Source organism: Oxyura jamaicensis, chromosome 2, assembly GCF_011077185.1.
Source record: "Oxyura jamaicensis isolate SHBP4307 breed ruddy duck chromosome 2, BPBGC_Ojam_1.0, whole genome shotgun sequence".
Taxonomy (NCBI): Eukaryota; Metazoa; Chordata; class Aves; order Anseriformes; family Anatidae; genus Oxyura; species Oxyura jamaicensis.
In genome coordinates, this window is record NC_048894.1 from 84,184,614 (window position 1) to 84,205,569 (window position 20,956).

The 20,956-nt window shown below is 40.9% G+C and overlaps 1 protein-coding gene, 1 long non-coding RNA gene and 1 other non-coding gene across 7 annotated transcripts in view; 1 reads left to right on the forward strand and 2 right to left on the reverse strand.

Annotated features, from left to right (window-relative positions):
• Positions 1–484: 484 nt before the first annotated feature.
• On the reverse strand, positions 485–5,510 carry LOC118162716. The gene is made up of 2 exons (XR_004748578.1): positions 5,090–5,510; positions 485–1,572 (listed from the first exon to the last, which is right to left on the reverse strand). It is a non-coding gene; the product is annotated as an uncharacterized LOC118162716 (long non-coding RNA).
• On the reverse strand, positions 1,661–1,729 carry LOC118163335. The gene has a single exon (XR_004748993.1). It is a non-coding gene; the product is annotated as a small nucleolar RNA SNORD123 (small nucleolar RNA).
• Positions 5,511–5,513: 3 nt separating the features above from the next.
• Positions 5,514–20,956, forward strand: part of SEMA5A (semaphorin 5A) — a 334,501-nt gene continuing 319,058 nt past the window's right edge. Inside the window, exon 1 of one of the 5 annotated variants that reach the window (XM_035319102.1) lies at positions 5,514–5,532. The gene's annotated coding sequence lies outside the window, so the exon portion shown is untranslated. Of the gene's footprint in view, positions 5,533–5,744; positions 5,929–6,385; positions 6,541–7,710; positions 7,781–12,678; positions 12,728–20,956 lie in introns of those variants that run through there. The other 4 variants (XM_035319099.1, XM_035319100.1, XM_035319103.1 and 1 more) reach the window with 4 other exon arrangements.

A 20,956-nucleotide genomic window follows, 5' to 3' on the forward strand; every position in this document is an offset into this window, starting at 1 on the left:
ACTGGACCTGTGGTCTGTTCTTGGTGCTGCTGATAGATGACCTTTGTAAAACATCAAAAAATGACACTTGTACACCATATGGGAGGGTTCAGATGTAAACAGGGCTATGGACAGCACTCAATAAATGATGTGAGACCAATACCCACTATCCGTAATTCACGGCCCGCAGCATCTGCTCTTATAAATGACACTTGGTAGGGGAATGTCCCTCACATATGGTTGACACGTAGATGCTAGACCTTGAACACAGACAGACAGAACAGAGCTGCTAAATCCAGAAGTGCAGCAAAAACTTTGCAGAGCTGCTTGCTGGGCTTCCTTTCAAATCTGGAATGAAGTGGGCACCTTATTACACTACTATTGCTCTATTCGGCTATGAATTAGACTAGTGATGGCACAGAAGACCAGACTTTGAGGTGGATGTTTTAGTATGAAAGTAAAGTCAGCAAAGTAAGCTCAGAAGGCTTTTGTGTGTGTGTGTGTGTGTGTGTGTCTGTTTTTAAGTGATAAACATTAATTAGCTTGAATTTATTTTCTCTTTTGTCTTTGTCTAGTAGCATTTCTGTAGAAACTTCCAAGTTGTTAGTCATTATGTTTTAACAGTTCCAGACTAAAGAGACTGGTTGCAAATCATACCATCGAGTTTATTTATTTATTTTTATTTTTTCTTTACAGGCAACTGAACAGAGTGTAGAAGCAACAGAGGAAAATATAACGGGGATTGGACCTGTAACCTCCATTGCTGCTGTCCCCTCCCACACAGCGCTCCTAATTGCCTGCTGCTCACTGCTTGTTCAGTGTGCTTTCATGGGGTAAATTAGATTTAGGGCTACTAATGCTTCATCAGAGTGCCACAGAAATACTGCCTGAGTATGAGGGCTACACAGCTGGGTAAGATCTTTTCTAAAAATTGTGATGTTCTAATTCTGTGAAGGTAGTATTTATGCCAAGTATCATCTCTACCCACATAGCCCCTAAAAGACCAGCACAAAAGCCTGAAGTCTAATTTAGCTCTATATTAGGTGCTTTCAACATCTGTCAGTGGTAAGTTCATATATATGTACCCTTTGTCCAAATCCCACTCGTACTGCTGGTGACGTAGAAACAGGGTTCCACTATTAATGATCCGCATACAGAGAGGAACCAACTAATGGATTGCTAAATTCTCACCCTAGCTTAAGGTAAGGAGGTGTCTTGGGTTTAACAACTAAAAAAATTAGGGTGAAATTAAATTAGCCTATATAAGAAATCTGTGCAAGGCTGAAGACAACAGAATGTATTATCATCCAAAGCAGAGGTAAAGATGTACTGATATCTTTATTATGTATTAAATAAAAAAATCCTGAATCTAGATTCAAATGTAATCAATTCTATGTAGGTTTGTAACTTTTCATAAATTCAGTCCAAATTCTGGCCTATTTAAGAGACCAGAGTTATAAATATTTCCTATTATTTTTGTTCCTCGCGTTTCTTTATTTATCCGAGGCATTCTTCGTTCTCCCCTTTGCAGGTACAGACCTCCTCACCTTCACTCTTGCTCTTCATTTTGAAGACATTGGTTCAGAGAAGTGGCTGAAAGATAGAAAAACACAGACACAAAAATTGTTTGACTGCACGTATTCATTGTAAAATATTCCTCTTTTCTTAGAGATGATATGAAGGTGAATCAGGAAATGGATGGCATTTTCAGGTCACATGAGTCAGTACCTCAGAATTCATCATTTTCACCAAATATCCAACTGCTTTTAGGGACTTGAAATTAGACAGCCCTTATTTAATGCTGATATAACAACTCCTTTAACTGCCTTATCTGTCAGAGACTTTAATGAAAAGAAAGAGGCAATTACCAAAATGAGCTCACAGAACACATTTATAAATGCAAGTGCACATTTGTTTGTTTTATAGTTGCGTTGAAAATATCACCTTAAGCATTTGTTATAAAGAACCTTAATCATACAAATACCATGAGAAATACTGCTTTATTCTCTCTTTTGATCGCAAACAGTAAATAAAAACTCATCAGAAGCACACCTAGCTCTCAAAGTAAAGTAATTTAGAATCTCACCTCACTGTTCCTAACTCAGAGGTATTACAGATGCTAGACAGCATAACCTTTAGATACAGCACATAGTGTGAGGCAATCATCTGACAAAAACAGGAGAGAGTTTGCAACTCTGACATTTATTTCCCTGTGATTTAAAGCAAGTATTGCTATGGTGTCTTTTGCTAAGACAAATAAAATTTTTGTTCAGTCTGAACTTGTCTAATGTCTGCTACTGGGGAACATGCTAGTAGGGATGCACGGCTATAGCCTTGCCTGTCCTGCTTTTTAACAGCATTCTTCCCTGCTGGAACTGCCTGGGGATGGCAAATTTCAGTTCTCTGGGTCACCTGCTTTTCTGGGGTGAAGAAGATGTTCATGGTTTTACACATAACAACATCAGAAGCCGCTGACATTTAAATGCAGCAGTCATGGTGATCCAGCCGTGGAGGATGACTTTGCGAAATGCAGGTGGGAAAGGCTCACACCACAGAAATGCAGCTGGCCAAACGCTTTACTGGATCTCAGTGGGAAAGAAGGAAGAGACAGTGGTGTAGACCTGATGAACAGGTCTCTCAGCAAGGCTGCATAAGCGAGGTGGACTCAAGATACAGGACTGAACAACGCTGGGTTCTTTAGAACTGGTTTGGGAGAAGCAGCTCGTTCACGTGTGCCGTGCTCCTGCTGGTCTGCTCAGGAGAGTTTGCAGTTATCAGGAGTTTCTTCTGAGTAGCAGATGATGTGATTGAAAAAAACAACAGCAACTAGTGTTTCCAATGGAGTGAAAAAAAATAATAATGAAATGGCAATAAAGCCTTTGAACTCTGGTGTTGTGAAGTGAGCTGGGATTTTCACCATGATTGAAGCATACAGCACAGCTCAAGGCTCAGTTTGAAGCTAACTCCTCCTTCCTTTTTTTTTTTTTTTTTTTTTTTCCTTTCAACCTAGCTTAAACTTGGTGCTTACAGTGCCTGACTGTCTTTTCCTAAATGACAAAAGACAGCCCTACTACTCAAGGTGCTCTTGACGAGTAGTGCGGAGACAGGCCTTCCCTTACACTGTGGACTTTCTACCTGAACAGATGGAAATCCACCCCCTTCACTGCTTTCTAACGCTCTTTATATCCTGGCACCACAGGGAGGAGCTGAAGCCTGGCTTCCCACCAAGCTGGAGGAAAGCCTGAAGGTGCTGTGCAGCCCTTCCTCTTCCAACTGCACTGCCTGACTGCATGCTGCCACCCTGTAACATCTGAGGCTCTGTTTTCTTGTAAGGAAGGATCAAGAATTAGTGTCAGCAGGAAAATAGAGGGCAAAGGAAGAGGAGGTCCATACTGGAAGGAAGGCTGGATGGAACTGGGACTTGGTCCTGTGAAGGTTTTTTTCTTCCCTAGATCATATAGCAGCTGTTTCTTTCTTCCCTGTCCTCAGCATAATACATCTGGATTACATTAGGGTATCCTTACTTACTTTGGGTGTAGTAGCACATAGAGGCTTAGCCTGGGATTGAGACACCACGGTGCAAGGTAACTGTACAGACACCATCCAAAGAACTAGCCCCTGATTGCATGGGTTTATTATAATATGTCTGGGGATTGCTTTGCCTAAAATTGCTTGTCTTGCTCTCTCAACTCATCTGATTTAACTCTGCACTTAGACATAGAGTTTAAATTATGTTACATTTGGTAGCTTTAGTTCAAATATGGTTGATTTCGTGACCAATTTCATACATCTTAGAAACTTTGCCCATGAGCTTCTCAAAGCAAAATCAAGTGGCATATCATTAATCATTGACTTCATCGTTGTTCTTGCCTGAGATTGGTGGTTAGTTATAAAGCTTAAAACCTCTGGAGGTGATATAAAGTACGATTTCAACATAGTTTTTCTTAGGACACACTGTATATCATTAACCAGGTATTATAGCTCCAAAAGTCTCCTATTTATTTATTATTAATTTATTGTTTTAACATGCATACCCATTCTTTCATAGCCAAACTGCAGAGGAATTTGTAGGGGCTAAAGTATGCATCACTACAGAGCACTATTTATTTATTTATTTCTGGCAGTGGGTTTTGCCTACACTGTGCCTACCTTTCATTGTTGAAGTACTGATATATATATGTATATATTTCTTTCAGCGGTTGGAAGAACAAACGTAACTCCTATTTAAAAAGGAAAAGTCTAAAGCTATTGTAATAGATGAAGACATAGACAAAACATGAGACTTTCCAATATGGACAGATACATCTTAAAAACACAGCAAACAAATTAATGGGGTATGTATATGAATCATGCTATATCTACAGTTACTTTGATAGCACTTTTCAGTTGTTAAATGGATTCTTAGAATTATTTTCTAGAGATGAGGAAATTTCACAGGAAAGCGATGCTGCATAAATATGCATTCCATTGCTGTCTTACAGAACAGTATCGTTAGAACTAAGGAAACATCCTTGACTCAGGGTTATATGACTGTGATGGAAAAAAATGTTGGCCTTTAGTATTTTTTGTGCCTTTTTTTCTTTCATACCAACAAACCATCAGTCCAAATTCCAGAGCTTCATTTTTAATGGTAATTACCAACTTTCATTAACATTTCTCCTTGAAAAAGTTTCTTTTATCATGTAGCCAAAGTTGCATTCTCCCTTGAGCTGGATGTTTCAAGCTCTTTGGCTTTGCAACATTTTGGCGTGCAGATAAGTTTTGACTCTAGCTGTTTTAATTAAGTATGTTTTCATGGGATTACTCTAGCGTGGATCAATTCCACGTTTTTGTTTGTTTTAATAAACTCTCGCTGCTTTTAGCCGTCTAAACGGAGGTCTCGCTGCAAACAGCACAAGCCAGTTTGTGCTGCGGTTCGTAGCAGAAACGTGCAAACGCTGCCATGAGAGAGTGGAGGAAATTAAAAAAAGGGAAAAAAAAAAAAAAAAAAAAAAAAAAAAAGCTTTGATGGCATTCATTAAAACACACGGACGAACAAAAACAACCCTGAGCTTTAATACAGATGTGCGGGCTGCACCAAAAGGCACGCAGCGGGAGCTCGGCCACGTACCTGGGGAAGATGCCTCGGTGCCACGTCTCACCGGCCCGTCCGCGCTCCCGGCCCTCTCCGGCGCCTGAAAGCACCCTGTGGGGCTGACACGTCGCTCCGTGCTCCAGGGGAAGGGGCGGAGAAAGCATCTAATTCTTCCCCAAAATGCCCTGGAGGGGGCCGGGGCTCCCGCTGCCCGCGGGCTCCGCGACCCACGGGGTCCGGGGCAGAGCTGGGGGGTCCCGCACTCCCTCCCGCAGCCCCGGCTCCCTTTCACTTCTCCCTGCAGCGCTTCCCCCGGAGCCCCTCGGGTTTGGGAGCCCCCCTAGGAGCTGCCCCTGTCGGGGCGAGGCAAATCCCTGCCCTCCCCTCACCGCCAGCGTTTGTTGCGCTTTGCTCCGGGGCGCCCCTGCTCTCAGAGCCGATCGCAAGGAGCAGCCTCGGGGCATGTTTTTTGAGCTGCGGTAAGTGCAAGGGAAAAAAATAAAATAAAATAAAATAGAAACGCAGAAACCAAACCCCAAGCGCAAACATTTCGCTCAACCGGTTGCAACTTCTCGGCTGGCCCGGAGGGGGGAGCAGGGGGAGGGATAGGGTGGCGGGGGGGTTGAGCAGTGCCCGGTGCAAGGCGGGGAGCGGGGGGACGGGGAGCGGCCTCAGCATCATCTCCCCCCGGGGCTGCCGCTGCTCCGCCCCGCCGAGGGGCACTGGGGGGGCGGCGGCCGCGCCTCGAACTTGGTGGGGGCGAGCGGGGAGAGGCTGCGGCCATGGCGCCGTGAAGCGGTGGCGGCGCCGCGCCGGGGAGCGGGGCACGGCGCGGCGGTGGTGGTCGGCACGGTGCTGCCCTACGGTGCCTGCAGGTAACCCCCCTCCCCAACCGCCCCCGGGTCCCCTTCGGTCCCTATCCCCCCGGTGCGGAGCTCGGGGATGGGGCGCGGGGATGCTTGGGCGCATCCCCCAAAGCCCCCGTCCGTCCCTGGGGCCGGCAGCGGGACCCCCGGGGGGGCTGCCCGGGAGCCACTCGCTTTGCCGTAGCGCCCCCGGGGGGCAGGAGCCCCGGGGGGGCTCTCGGGAGCCGCAGCGGCCGGTGCCGGCAGGGGGAGCCGGGGGCCAGGCGGAGCGGCGCTGGCCGGGAGCGGAGCCCCCCCGGCACCCGGCTCTCCCCGGGCACTGTCCGGCGTACCTGCCCCCAAAGCCCCAGGAGGAGCAGGGTTCCCCCGAAGGCTGCCCTGGTTTTGTCCCGAAGAAGGAAAACCGGGCCGAGCGGGGCGCCCCCGGACTTTGATCCCCCCGGGGTGTCTCTCGGTACTTGTGTTCAGCTGGAGAGGCTCCGGTCCGGGGCGGACCTGAATTTTGGCACTTTGCGAAGTGCGGGCTCGGAGTTGGCATTCCCCAATCGCTCAGGAGGCGCCCCGGTGCGCGCTATCGCTCTTTATTTTCGGGAGGATTGCTCCACCGGATTACTCCAGCGGGTAAATGACAGCTGTCAGGCTTTGTCGTGTGTGTCCGGATAGAAGTGTGCGGGGCAGATTGTCGCGGCGATAGCCTCCCGTGGGGGGGGGGCCCCCCCGGGGGGCTGGCAGAGGCACCCGGCCCCGTAACGCACCGTGCCCTGCTGCCAGCGCCTGCACGCAAACGCGCCCTGGCAAAGAGAGAATCCGCAAGATTGCAGCCAAGGAAAGCATCCTGAGACTGGAAACTCGTTATAGTATAATAGCATGCTTGAGCAGCCTTAGGATAATTTAGAAAAGCGTGTCTTCTGAAAGCAAAACACTTTTTTTTTTTTTTTCTGATTTTTATTTCTATCAGGACTAGGATAGTGCTAGCCCAGCTAAGACTCTATGAAATTAGAATAACTAGATTCTTCCTAATGGAACTTGCACTTGGGTCTTAACTGTAGCACTTTTGGCACCTTTGGGCTGGTAAGTAAGTAAGGCTCTGACACAATTTAGAAAAGTTTGATTAACTAAGAATTGTTGAACTCGGTGATGTCACGTCTTTGCACGGAGGGACTAATGGGTACTCGATCAAAAGTGGGTTGCTGTTTGTAAATGCTGAGATATGGCCTTAAGTGCTCAGTGTGGTGAGAGAGATTTTGGTAGCCTGCTGTATTTTGTGCTGTGTTTCCACCTTCCTGGCCAGCATTTAACTTTATTACGCTTACTAATGGGTTCATCTCGATTCCTCATTTTAATGTTGAACAGCTGCAAGAGGTCCCGCTGAGAGCAAAGGCTTGGCTCCGGAGGCTGGCAGTTTATAAAAACAAAATACTGTTTTGAACTAAGTAGTGTAAATGCTTGCTTTTAAGTTGTATCCTACCTTCCTTAGGATGTTGTAACAGAGTTTTGTTTTGACTGAGAAAGCTGAAGGCATTGGTATCAGTAGTGTCTTATTGCTTTTAATCTTTAACCAGTGCTGTTTTCTTAAAATATTTGCAGGTAGTAGGAGTGCTTGTGCACTTTGTAATGATCCATAAACATGGGTTATAGCAGGTTTGTTGTGCTGATTTCCTGTTGGGCAGGCATGTAGAGGGTGGTAACTATCTATTCCTGCTGTTTTCAGAAGGAAAAAACCTTGGTTTTAGTGGTGGTGTTTTTTTTTTTTTTTTTTTCCCTCCTGGGCAGCTCATGGAAACCACGTGGATTTTAACTTGTGTTGATGTAGTCCTATACATGTACAGGATTACCACTGAATGAAGTTCATTACTTTCCAGTGAGTAAACTATTTATTACAAACCATAAATCACAGAAATATGACGAAGCCTCCTGCAAACTTTATTCTCTGTGGCAGAAGTTGTGTGAAGGAATTCAGTGCAGGAACAGCTGAGTTCCTGGGTGAGCAGGGGCAGACCCTGTCCATGCTCCATGATTTGAGGGCTGCCTCGCTGGGCGCTGCCAGGGCTCATTTCTGTGCTGTTGGACGACACGTAAGTGGCTAGCTGATAGTGCTATCAGTTTCTCGGAGGTGTGTACTGCCAGTTGCTACTAGGGGTATGTGTGCAATCTGATTCCGTGTTACTTAGCATCAGGCAGTACCTTGTAATTAGTTAATATGTTGCGACAACTGAATTCTGAGTAGCAGTGATATGAGACGTAGCTGTAGGTTTAACATCTGGTTTATGAAATTTTGATAGCATCTCAATACTTGGTAATATATGCTCTGGAGTTGCTATAGCTTCTGAGATAAATTAGTATTGCTGCTGCTGTAATTATAAGAAGCAGCACTGAGGAAGTTCTAATGTTCTGTGACATCATTTTACGGAGATCTTTATTGAGAGTTCTTGTCAATGCTAAATTTTCTCAAAATTATTGTTAATCAGTCTGTTTCTCTTCATTATCCTCCTTTTATCCTCTTTTGCATGTGTATGCGTTCCTTGTTGAAGTTACAAAGTTGACATTTGGTGTCACCTAATGTGTGTGGTTAAACTGTAGCTGACTGAAAATAATAGTTTTTCTTTTTATCAAAGCATTTTCAAACTGACCCTTCTGTGATGTGTAGCTTTTGTCAACTGCTTCTGGTAGGCTAGTTTTAATTTGGAGGCTGCAGCACTGCAGCTGTGACCTGTAAAAGACAGGTGGCAGTCTGCTCTCTGTAATTCTTCCAGAAACCTGCTGAATTTCACAGTTTGAATCCTCCAGGTTAGGTATAGTTTGCTGTTAAAGCTGTTGCTGCTAAAACAGCAAACTGTTTTTGCAAAAGACTGGGGATTTTATTTTAGTTTGCTTCATAAGCGTGTCCAATTATTTGTTTAAGAACTTTGCCAGGTTGCATCGAAGTATAGCGCATTTTGCTAACATTTGTCAGGAAGGTAGCAAATATAAACCAAGTTAATGACCGCAAAACTGCAGCCTCATTAGTGTCTCGCTCTTGATTTTGCTAGAAATGTATGTTCCAAAGTATAAGGCGTGTAAATCTATTGCTGTTCAGTGGATTTGTTCATGTATTTATTCTCAACTTTGCCTCTTCTCCGAGGTGATTTGACACAATCCAGCTGTCTGCTGCATAAATCAGTTCTGTCTCTATACTCATTATTTTTGTATAAATACATTAATAAAATCGGGCACCACTTGGAAAGAAAGCTGTATTTGTTCCCCAAAGTATATTAGGAAATCAGAAAGGAGATGATGTTTGTTGGTGGTAGCAGAATGCTAGAATTGGCATAACGTCTGCACTGAGGCCTTTGCAGATGAAATTTTAACTCAAACCCCAAACCATCTTTTTGAAGGTTATCTTTTCAAAGTGTTTGATTTATTTTAGCAGACTTTAAGTTCTGTGTAACAAGTCAGCTGCACTGTCACTTCCAAACTTATCTCTGTTGAGCTCATCAGTGTTATTAAATTTCTGTGTAATAGCAGAATGTCACAAATTTTCACTCCTTTTCCCATTTTTGAAATCAGCATATCTATCTGAGCTCCAGTATACCTTAGAGTTGTTGGATCTTCCATAACTGAAAGAACTGGTCAGTATTTTCATGACTGGGGTTTCTACCATCCCAATAATGTAATGGTAATTGTTTCACTTGGAGGACATCGAATAACCATGAATCTTTGGCATATAGTTTGCTGATTTTGAATGCCTTGCTCGATGAACAGTAACATGCAACCTTTTGGCAGTGTTTGGTTTAGGAGAAGCTTACAGAAATTATAACTTTCAGAAAGATGAAACACAGCCTGTTGCTGTCCTGTGTCTCTGTAATGTTGGGGATGCTTCCTGAGCCTTTACAAAATACACTCCAATGCATTCATATGTGATGGCTGCAGGGCTGGCTTACAATGCAAGTTGGACGTCTTGAAGAGATGGGCCATACTTCAAATTGTGAAGTTTTCCCAGTTTCTTTTCCCTACACCTTCTCTGAATGTCACCATTGAGCTCTTTTTTCTGCTGCCCTCCTTGCCTGAGTCTAGATAGAAGATCAGAGCACTATTGAAATGTGCTTTCAGATTAGAATTAGCTGTAACTGTGAATCAGAAACACTCAGTAAATTTAACAAAAAGTCTGGTATAGCTAGAGAGAAAGTGCTTTAATAATCTTGGGCTCAGTTCTTTTTGCCTAAAGTAAGGTTGTTGCTGAATCACTTGGTTCTATTTCTGGGGAACTCTACAGGCAAAGGTATGTGAATGAATATTTGTCCTGTAGTTTTAAAAATGATCAGGCAGTTTTTATGCTTGAAAAAACACATCACAGAACCTCAGAAATTCTTCTGTCTTGTTTTTTGTCCTTCATAATCTGGATCATTTCAGTGGTATGTTTTCAACAGAAGTTCACTAGCATTTGCATTGGCCCCAATGATTATGAAGCGTACTGTACAACCTCTGCTGAAATAGCCTGGTGTGGGAGTAGGCGTACAGGATGGACCCCTTTCTGGTGACCTTGTCCAATAAAAGTAAAATTGGACCGATGTTGAATACTGAGGAAAACTCCTGGCCTTGCCAGTTACGAGAGGATACATCATGTGTATTGCCTTGTGTGTCTTTCTTTACAAGTCAGAGTCAATACTGAAGGCTGCGGGAAGGGATTGCATCTTGTGCAGTCAATGGCCGCTCTTTTCTGTCATGGGCTTCCTGGTGGGTTCTTCAACAACAGAACCCAGATTAAGGAACACATCACCCCAGATGAACTGCTGTTTTTTGATGTTCTCATCTATTATACCTTGTTCTGCTCCTTACTCTGAACTCGCAGTAGGGTTATGTGGTTATTTTACTGGATTACTATCAACAACAATGGTGGTGGTGGGATTCTAATTTTTTAATCTAGCTTCTTGCACTCCAGTCCATACTTTTCCTTGCTCCCTTTTTCAACCCAAAGCAATGACATCAAAATATTACATAATAATGTTTAGGAGAAAGTAAGTGTACAAAATAACAGTAAAATTACTATTAGCATCTGATGCTATATTGACCAGTGTTGCAATGTGGGACCCATAGTGTAGCCAATAGATAGGATTTCAGCTTTGGAGAGGAACAGAGAGGGCTGTTTTCTGACAGTGCTCTTCAAGGCATATCATCCTGTGGTAGGCTAGGTATCTGAACAGTCAGGTTTATGAACTAGCTGCGAAGCTGAAGTAGCTAAAGTTGGTGTGGATAGCATTGGTGTCTATTGTACCTGTTCTGATGCTGTAAATCCACATCCTCTCTTGCTTGCTAGAATACTTGGAGAGAGAAAACAAACAAACAAAAACAACAGCAACAACAACAACAAAAAACTTTTTGTCTTCTAATAAAAGCTTCTCCTTGTGACCTGGTGGTCCTTCAGTGCTGGGTTCCCCAAGGGCAGGCAGTTATATGTAGAGAATACTCTCAGTAAGAGACTTTTGTTGTAGTTTGTCATTCTTTGCTATTCTGTGTCTTTATGTCACTCAGTTGTCTACTGGGTCCTTTTAGTTGTGCCAAAGTAACTCTTTGTGTAGATCTGTACTGTGAGCAATATTAGGGAATGGATCCTCTTAAAAATGTTTTGTTTTATTTTTATTTTTTCCTCTTTCAAGTACCCATGGCTGCTGATCTCAGTAAGGCCCCATAGGCTCTGATCTCAGCATGACTGAGGGTGAGAAATTAATATTGCCATAGAAGAAAGGAGGGGAGAGGAGAACCGGGTATGCGGATAAAAAAAAATATTATTAGTTCCTCAAACCAAGAAACTTAGGACTGGCAGAAGAATTCTGGGAGATTTTGCCTCAGTCATTTAAAGTGTATTGATACAGCCTTGTTTTGCACTATTTTTATAAGATGCTACAGGCTCTCTTGTGCAGATTGCAAATGGACTGAGACCCAGACATATGCTGGTCTTCACCAGGAGTCTAAATTCATCTACTGAGGACTGAGGTATCTGAGATGCAATGCCTCATTGCATTGCCCTTGAATGTGTCAGAAAAAGCAGAAATTCAGGGTAATAACCTGTTAAAAACCGGAGCTCAGTCTTCCAGAGCTTGTCTGTCAGACCTTACTCTGTTGAAAAATGATAATGGATTCTGCTGGAATTGGTAGCATAAAATGACATAACTGTTCTGAAAACCTACTTTGATTTGCCAAAGGCATGAGGTCATGCATACAGATTTAGGGATGTGTGATTGGTGAAGACGTTATAGTTTGTGAGGAGAAAAGCTTCTTTTGATGGATGTGGGTATGAGTCCCAAAATGCCGTTAACGTGAGCCCCAGAGACTTGTCATAAAGATTGGGCAGGGTCTACGGGCTCACCTGAACTGTCCAATAGAATTGCAAAATTTTCCAAATGATCTTCTGTTGCTTTCATGACTGCATAAGCTTTGACTCCTTACCTGAAGAACTAGATATGACTTCAAAATTGAACATAAAGCAGTGTACCCTCAGCATCATCCTTTGTCTGGCAGTAATCAAAGAAAAAAAAAAAAGGGTAGCTAGCAACAATGGCAAAAATTGAGACCTAGGCTCTACATCAGAATCACTGTTATTTTTGTGGTGCTTGTCTGTTGTTTTAAACTAAATTTATGGTCTGGGTGGAGGGGCTCATTTTCTTCCTTCAGTAATCCTCTCTCGGAGTGAGTTTGCAACTAGCTTTTGGAATAAAATTCCATTTTTGCTCTCATCTATAGTTGGCGGGAAAAAATGTTTTGCAAATTTATTTAAACTGAAGGCCAAGGAGATGAGCATCAGGGTTTGAAGAAATACAGTCTTGAACTACAGGTAAATAATTCTGATATTTGACTTGAGTCTTTGTATTTCTCTCTCAAACCTAAAATCATGAAGTGCTCTTAAAATAACTTGAGCAATGTATTATTTTTCCTTTGAATACCTATATGAACACATTGTCCACAGTGGTCTGTCTGCCTTTCAGGAAACACATATTAGTCTTTTTACAGGATGAATGCTGACAAAGCTTGTTCTTGAATTTCAACTGCAGATATGCTGTATTGTAATTTTTTTTTTTTTTTAGTACTATTTTATTGAAGGGATATGTTACTAGCACTTTAATACAAGGAGATGCAGTATTTTTATAACTTCAGATATAGGGAGTTCAGTTTGTTTGCAAAGAACTATTCACGAGGTTGACTTACCATTTTGATGTATTGTGAATTATTTGCTGTAATCAGACTTAATTGTACGTCAAATTGTTAAATTTGTAGATTTAACATTCTCCATGTAAAAGTACATTATAAGAGCCTTTTTTTTTTTTTTCTGCTACTCTCAGTAATCTTGATTTTAGTGAACTCTGAATTGCTAGCAATGACAACACTGACAATTTTGAAATTGACATTTGAAACAAATTCAACAGTTGACGCCACGGCTGTTCTGTGCTCTGTGCATGCTGATACCTTCAAAGATGTATCTGTAGCAATAGATTAGGTCTAGAAAACTTGATTAGAAATGAAACCTGAGGATCTAGAGATTTTTGGTTTTAACCAGCAAGTCTCGTTCACTTTTTGAAATCGTGTCTTTCCTTAACTTCTTTCCTCATTGTGGGAGGTGTTGCTTTGTGGCACGTTTGAGTTCCTTGTTTCCTTCTTGCTTATTTGTTGACTAAAACTTTCCAGGCCTTATAAGAAATCATGGATGTGTTGAATGTTCTTGCTTCTACATAAGGAAAAAAAATAATCCACAAATCAGTCTTCATATGAAGAGCAGTATTTCTGTGAATGTTTGTATTAACCTACAGATAGATGGTAAGTCATATGAGCAATCTTAGGAAAAATCGTCTGGCCATTTCTGAACATTGTTCAATGTTAAGTACTTTTAATCCCACTCTGCATCTCAAGACATTAAGAAGAGAAAAAACATTCAAGTTCATGATAGTATCTAGGTAAATTTCCATCATTGTATAACTAATCCTACAACTATTAGATTTATGTGAGCTGAAATGCTTACATGAAACTTACTTTTATGACTGAGTCACAAGGATTTGAGTTAACAAATCTTAGTATTATGTTGTTCAAGTTTACGTATCATACTGTGACTGAAAATAATTTGGGAGCGTTATTGTAGCAACTGACTGTAAAGAAGTGATGACCAGGCCTGCTTGATAATCTCTTCAGCCTTAGCGATGGTAACTGGTGTGTGAATAAGCAATTAGCATCTTCTGAAATGTCTTGTATAGCTTCTTTTCGCAGCAGTAGTTGCCAAGGTATACTCACGAATATAACAGTAGTTAGGGTGATTACTTTTTTTTCTCTTGGTCCCAAGAGCACTTTCTCAGCCAGAGAAAGCTATTGCATCAATTTACCATTATCGTGTTTGTTTTTTTTTTTTTTTTTTTTTTTCTTTTTTTTTTTTTTTTTTTTTTTTTTTTTTTTTGGGTGGTTTGTCTTCTGGTGGTAGGCCTGGCTGTTCAAAAATGAATGGAGATGTTTCATTCCTGCCCCAAGGTGTCTGATGTTGGACTCATGCAACGTTGATGCAAGGAAGATGACATTCATGCAAGGAAGTCTGTACCTGCTTGTGTAAAGTGACCACTTCCAGTGAATTCAAGTGCACTTCAGAACATGAAGTGAAGTGTGGGATACACTCCGTGCAGAACTGTTGAAGTAAAAATAACGTTTCTGGTGCCTTATGAAGGGTTTTATGAGTTAAGCTGGAGACACTAGCTACCTGCCCTTCCTCTAGCATTTCTGTTGACCAGAAGCTGCCTGTGTCTTTCAGCTGATATTTTTGATTTGCTCAAGATTGAAACATCAAAGGAAGATTAAGTATAATGCATCCATATAGAAAAATTAGAGATTTAGGTACTTTAAAAACATAAAAAAAAATATATATTAATAAACCTAGGGTATAATAAGCAAAACTCATTTGAGCAATAACTTTTGTGTAGGAATTATTGGATGGAGCTTAATGTCCAGAATTATTCTAGTTAGATGACTGGATTGTAATAGTGCTGCCTCCTGACAGTAAAACCTATCTACGGTGTATAAACTTTGTTAATTATAAAATGCATTGGTGGCATTTGTAGTTTCTTAAAGAAATGTTTGCCAAAAACATTTGTAGTGCTTTTCTGTCTTATTGTATGCATGCTCAAAATTAACCTTTCTTTCCAGTTCCTACATACATAGTGTGTGTTTCTGTGTGTACGTTATCTCTACGTGCACACGCATGCACCATCCTTGTCCAAATTTTTATGATCTATTCCAGTTTGTCACAAAGTAGTCTTAGCTCGATTGTATACCCCCATTGTTTCTTGAGTCAAAATGCTTCAGTAGCATCCCAGACAAAAGCAAATGGTAGTGGAAGGACAGACAAGCCTGTCTGCAGGAAAGAACTGGTCAGCTTCAGTCCAGTAGCTAGCGCACAAGGCTATGCCAAAAGACAAAGTGAATTGAAATAGAGATCAGAACGCTGCTCTGATAGTTTTAGTCTGAGCTCTGGAAGGGATCTTCTCTTTGAAGAGCAAAGAAATGTTGGCATCAAATATTGATTATGTGTACTATCTAAAATTCATAAACTTAACTTTTCTCTAGCAAGCTGGAGTGCAGGGAAGAATAGAGTAACTTTAGCTTGACAGTAAGGGGCAAAAATGAACAAAAGAAATGTAATTTAAATTAATACTTCACAATGGCTATCGTGAGATCTGTTAAAGGCAGAGGTCATGATGTGATTTGGCTGGATTTAGAAGATATTAGTGAAACAGTAGGATTCTGGTAAATTATGAAGCTGTATTAATGAACAGCTTCAGACCAGGAACATGGCCAAAGTAATTGGGCTACAGTAATAAGAATTTATGTAGAAGTTTGAGGTTCTGAAATACTTTTCATTCTTTTTTTTTTTTTTTTTTTTCTGAAAGCTCATGAACACTTTTTAAGTACAAACAATTCTCCACAGTTTGCCTTTGCATGGCCACGCATTCTTGCTACAGGCTGTGTTTAAGTCCATCTATTTTGTAAGATTTAATTCCATTTATGTTTTTGTTCCTAAATCCTTCAGATTATGCCATCTTCTGTTCCCTTAGAACTGCAGCTCTAGTTCCAAAGGTGTAATCAATAGATACTAATTTGTTACTGGAGATAATCTATGGCACTCTGCTTTTCTCAGGTCCTCAGTTTTAAAGGCTAGGTGATGAGGTTGCGTAATACTAATGAAGCAGGGTGGAAAATTGAGAGTTAACTTTGATACTGGTTCATGGTCCAAAGACACTCAGAAATACATGCTCTACAGGGTTTTCTATTTAACTCTAGTATATACTATATATAGCAATATTAATAAAATGAGCTTCTATATTCTGTAGATTTTCTTTTGCTCTGTGTACGTCTTCAGGCAAAACAATTGGAATATCCCTTATTTGGTTTAATAATTTGGCTTAGTTCTGCTAGATCTGCCATGTGTAGGACACTGCCTAATGTAAGGGAGGCCAGGGCACTTCTGCATTCCTCTTGTAGGTAATACATGTGTAAATGAATTAATGAACCATTGATTCTCTAGATACTCAAGTGATTCTGTGTAGAAGTAAAATGTTCTGAATGGTAGTGGTGGTTTAGTTTGCTGTTCCCAACCCAACTAATACATTAAGAATTAGAGCCTGTTGTGAATTTTGCATCTTGGTGAAATTACTTTTTTCTGCTTTTGCTCTCTAATAAGTCAGCCAAGATGGTGTCCTAGCAGGTAAAATTGTTTCTGAAAGCAAGTTCTTTGCAAGCTCAGCCTCGAATTAGAAATCAGAAGGTGTGCTGAGCATCCGGTTACTTCTGTCACATCCAAGACATGGTAGGTCACCTTTCCGGCATTCCCATAGCCCACACTGAGTGTGATCCAGTTGCTGGACTCTGGACACGCAGGAGTGACAGGAGCCTGCCTGCATCCATACTGCTGTCTGCTTTTTTCCTGCTGCTCCATGTCCTGAAGCTCAGTACAAAGAAGTGCAGCTGCTGTCAGGTGGGTGTTTTTTAAATGCCTCATTCAAGGAGTAAAGATAATGAGGTAGGTAGCAGGCACGGTGGGAGGAACAGCTGGTAAAAGTAAGAGGTGGGAGAGAAAGTAGAAGAGAGGATGTGTTGGATGCGTAGGAATGGGAAGTTTCAGAAGAAACCAGAACCAACGCGGTATGTTGTATGAAAACAGTGTGGTGGGTGCTAGGAGGCTGGATATGGGCAATTGCAGAATCGTGAAAGTGTTTTTCCTTCTTTCTACGACACAAGTATACCCTGTGCCCCAGTCAATCTCATAGCATTGCCCTGGGCTCCTCTTCAGCTTGCTTTGGCTACTCACAGGTCGTAACTCATTTTTGAGTAGATTATGAAAATAAATTGCTGCTAACTGTGCCCACTGCTACTATACTCCTTAAGTACTTAAAGGTATGCAATTAGCTAATGTAAGGAACTCTGTGTTAAATATCTCACATATAACTGCATGGGACTCTATGGCAGCGTTGATGTAAATAATTGGCATGCAGGAGGAGTTGCTAAATATGAATTACAGAAACTGAACCTTTAATTGGAAAACTAACTGGGTCAGGATAACTGGAGTAATGTCACCAGCTTTGAGAATGAACACTGTTTTCATTTGTACACTGAAGGGCTGTGGATCTACAGGGCTTCCAACTGTCCTCCAGGTACGAACTTGCCATGCAGATTGTTTTTACTTTGTGTTTCTTCTGTGAATTATTACATGTGTTGCAGTAGAACTCTGTCATTTATGAGGATTGTCCGAGGCTATGGACATTATGGAGGTAAACAAGTTATTTTTTAAATCTGATACAGGGTTCTCTCAGTACATGCTTTGATTTATGGAACGGCATTGGTTATCTGTTTTGGGTTCCAGAAGCCAGTGTGAAATGGCAATATTTTTTTTTTTTTTTAGCACTTGGAGGGAGATCTTTGGTTTAGCGTAGTTCCTTTGTAACCCAGGGCAGGCTCTAAACATTCTATTATTGAAGGGGGGGGGGGGGGGAAAGGCAATTGTTTTTACTAAAGCAATTGATTAGCCAGTCCTCAGTCACCTGTGAGCTTACTATCAGCAGAAGACCTATAAAATGTTATGGTTCTGCTTGGTATGGGGTCACAGTTTAAATAGGCTGAGATAACATTGTGGACTTCTGCCTGAGATGTATTAATTATGGTAAATATAGAACACAAAATGTTTGCTTAAGTTATCTATAATACAAAGCATACTTGTAGATAATAGTAAAAATTGCAGTATAGCTTTTTTATTCCACTGTCAGCATGTCCAGACCTTCCCCTTCCCACCCTATGTCTTTAAATATCATTTTGAAAATCTTTCAAAGGTAGTTTTATTAACTTAACATAGTGCAGATGTCTCTAGCTGTGAAGAATAAGTCACAATGAGTTGTAGTGCTGTGTCAAAAATATCATTAAGAGGCTTAGAACAAAGGGAGCAATTAATGAACAGTCTTTATGGTGAACAAATGTCAGAGACTCCTCCAGGGCTAAGCTGCTTCTTTGCCATATTCATTAATTGCTCTTTTGAACAAAGTTGGTGTTGATGACTGGGTTTAATTAAGCATACCTGAGAAAACCGACGAAAACAGAGCAGAAGTATTAGAGTCGAAAAAGTGGCCTTTAATTTAATAAATAAAGGCTTTTTCCTTCTCATGGGCTTTCATGCTTCATGCAACTGTTTCTGGCTGACATTTCTGCCTAACTACTGGGATTGTCTTCATTGGAGATTTTGGCGGAAGATACGTCTTATTATTTGCTTCAGGTTGTATGCCAAATACCATGCTTGCATTTAAATCGCGGTGATTAAAAATGTATTAATCTATTATAACAGAAGACAACTTGCCGTACAGTCAGTATACCTATTGAAATGTGTCAGGAAATGGAAAAATTACATGTAAGTAGAGATGTAGAAATCCTAGATCTTAATTGATAAAGCTCATCCTAATCTTGCTGCCCACAAACCTTGGTTACTGTTGTCTTCTTGGAAAAGCAGACAGCAGCTCTGTAGTCTAAACTCTTAAATAAAACTGTGTTGTTCAATGTACTCAGTGATTTATAGGTCTAAATTGCAATGTGACAAATGGTAGTGATAACAACACCCATGTTGTCATGTGGAATAGAGTGATACGTTTATATGTTTATCACCATGTTTTTGTATTTATGATTCTCACTCCATAAGATAAAAGTAGCTGTGGTCAGTATAGCGTACACTACTGGAAAAGCCTCCCTGTAAGGCAAAAGCTATTTTTTTTTTTTTTTTTTTTTTTTTTTTTTTTGTGTGTGTGTGCATTGAACTGAAAGTTGCAACAATACATGGAGGTCTTTTCCAACCTTAATGATTCTATGATTGTAAACATTGTTATTGTTATTTTGGGTTTTGGTGAGAAGGACTTCGGGGCAGGGGGCAAGAATATAAATCACAACTGTCCTGTGCTAATTACACTCTTCTCAGATATTTATTTTGGTTTTATTCATAAGTTCTATTGTGTGTAAAGATAATCAGAATATGCAGAAGAGTTTTGTGAAGGAGGTTTGTAGTACTTTGCAGTTTTGAGCCAAGTGGTAACTGGAAACTTTAATAACTTTACAGTGCCACTTTAGAAGTGGAGATGTGCCATGGAATGGACACGTCAAAACTTAGTATAAATAGCACGTTCTATGGTGGCATTCATCCAGCAATCTAAAATTAGCGTTGTATCCTGGATATGATACCGCTGGTGGTCACAAGCACTAAACAGTATTCAGAGCCCTTGATTACTCAAGCAGATCTTAATGTATTTATTTTAAGTGTTTTATGGTTTTATGCAAGACTGACTTACTGTTATTACTGTTCTTCACGTGGCATCAAAACGTGCAGTGTGTTTCATAGCTATTGAAACAAGGTGCTGGCCAGTGAGTCCCATGGTGAGCTTCAGTCCTGTATGAATGGAAGCCAGGGGCAGAATTCCAGCAGGCCGCAGCCGGGAGTAGAAGTAAATGCCAGTGTATTTCTGATAACATATAAACATGAACTCAATCATCAGGGTTGTGAGCAATTTGTTTCACATCATAGTATTTTACTGTTGTAGCATTACAATAGACTTTGGCCAAATAAGCCTGGGAAACAGTGCTGTTACCTGTATTATGGGAAAGTAAGGCTTGAGGGAAAACAGAACTTGGGTATTATGTTTTGATTAATTGTTTGAATGTTTATGCAAGCTACGTTAGGTTCAGATTAGTTTTATGGGGAAACTCTGTACTAGCTTTTTTTTTGTTTGTTATTCTATTGTCTTGCACTCTACTGCACCTTTCTGGAAAGTCAGAGGGACAGAGACTTTTTATGGACTCTAGGAAGTAAGTTTCTTTAAAATCCATTGGAATGACCCAAAGAAATAAGACAGGATTTCCTTATGGTTTTTTACTGAATACAGGTGTGTCCTCACTCTCCTTCTTCCTCACTCTCCTCATGGAGTGCTCATGAGCATGTGCCTCACTCTCTCAATATATATACATATGTGTGTGTGGGAGGGGGATGTAGGAGAGACAACAGAACTCTTGATATTTTCTTAGAGGACAAACATCTAGAAACAAAATCAGTGTTTTTTGTTGTTGTTCTTGTTGTTATATTTTAACTATAAATCACCTAGCTTTTGTAATTCAACCAGTATATCTCAATATATATATATATATATTTTAGTTTATAAGACCGTCTACTGGCTTTTAAATAATAAGGCGTGAGATTTCTGTTCTGTGTTTTCAGATTTGTCTGCAGATCTTTATTGCTTTGCTCACACTTTTAAGTGTAGGTTCTTATAATTCTTTGTTCTTTAATAGTTGTAAGGATTTTAACAACTTCTCGAGGGATAAAACATTTTTCTACATCCTTAAATTATATCAAAGTTTTTCATTTAGTTTTACTTCTAGGAGTCCAGATAGTGGTGGCATGAAGAGGTTGAATTTTTTAGATGTAACTTTCACTGCTACAGTAAAGAGAAACCTCTTTATTAGTACAGATGTAGTGATAAAACAGGTTCAGTGGGTAAGGCAGAAGCGTAAT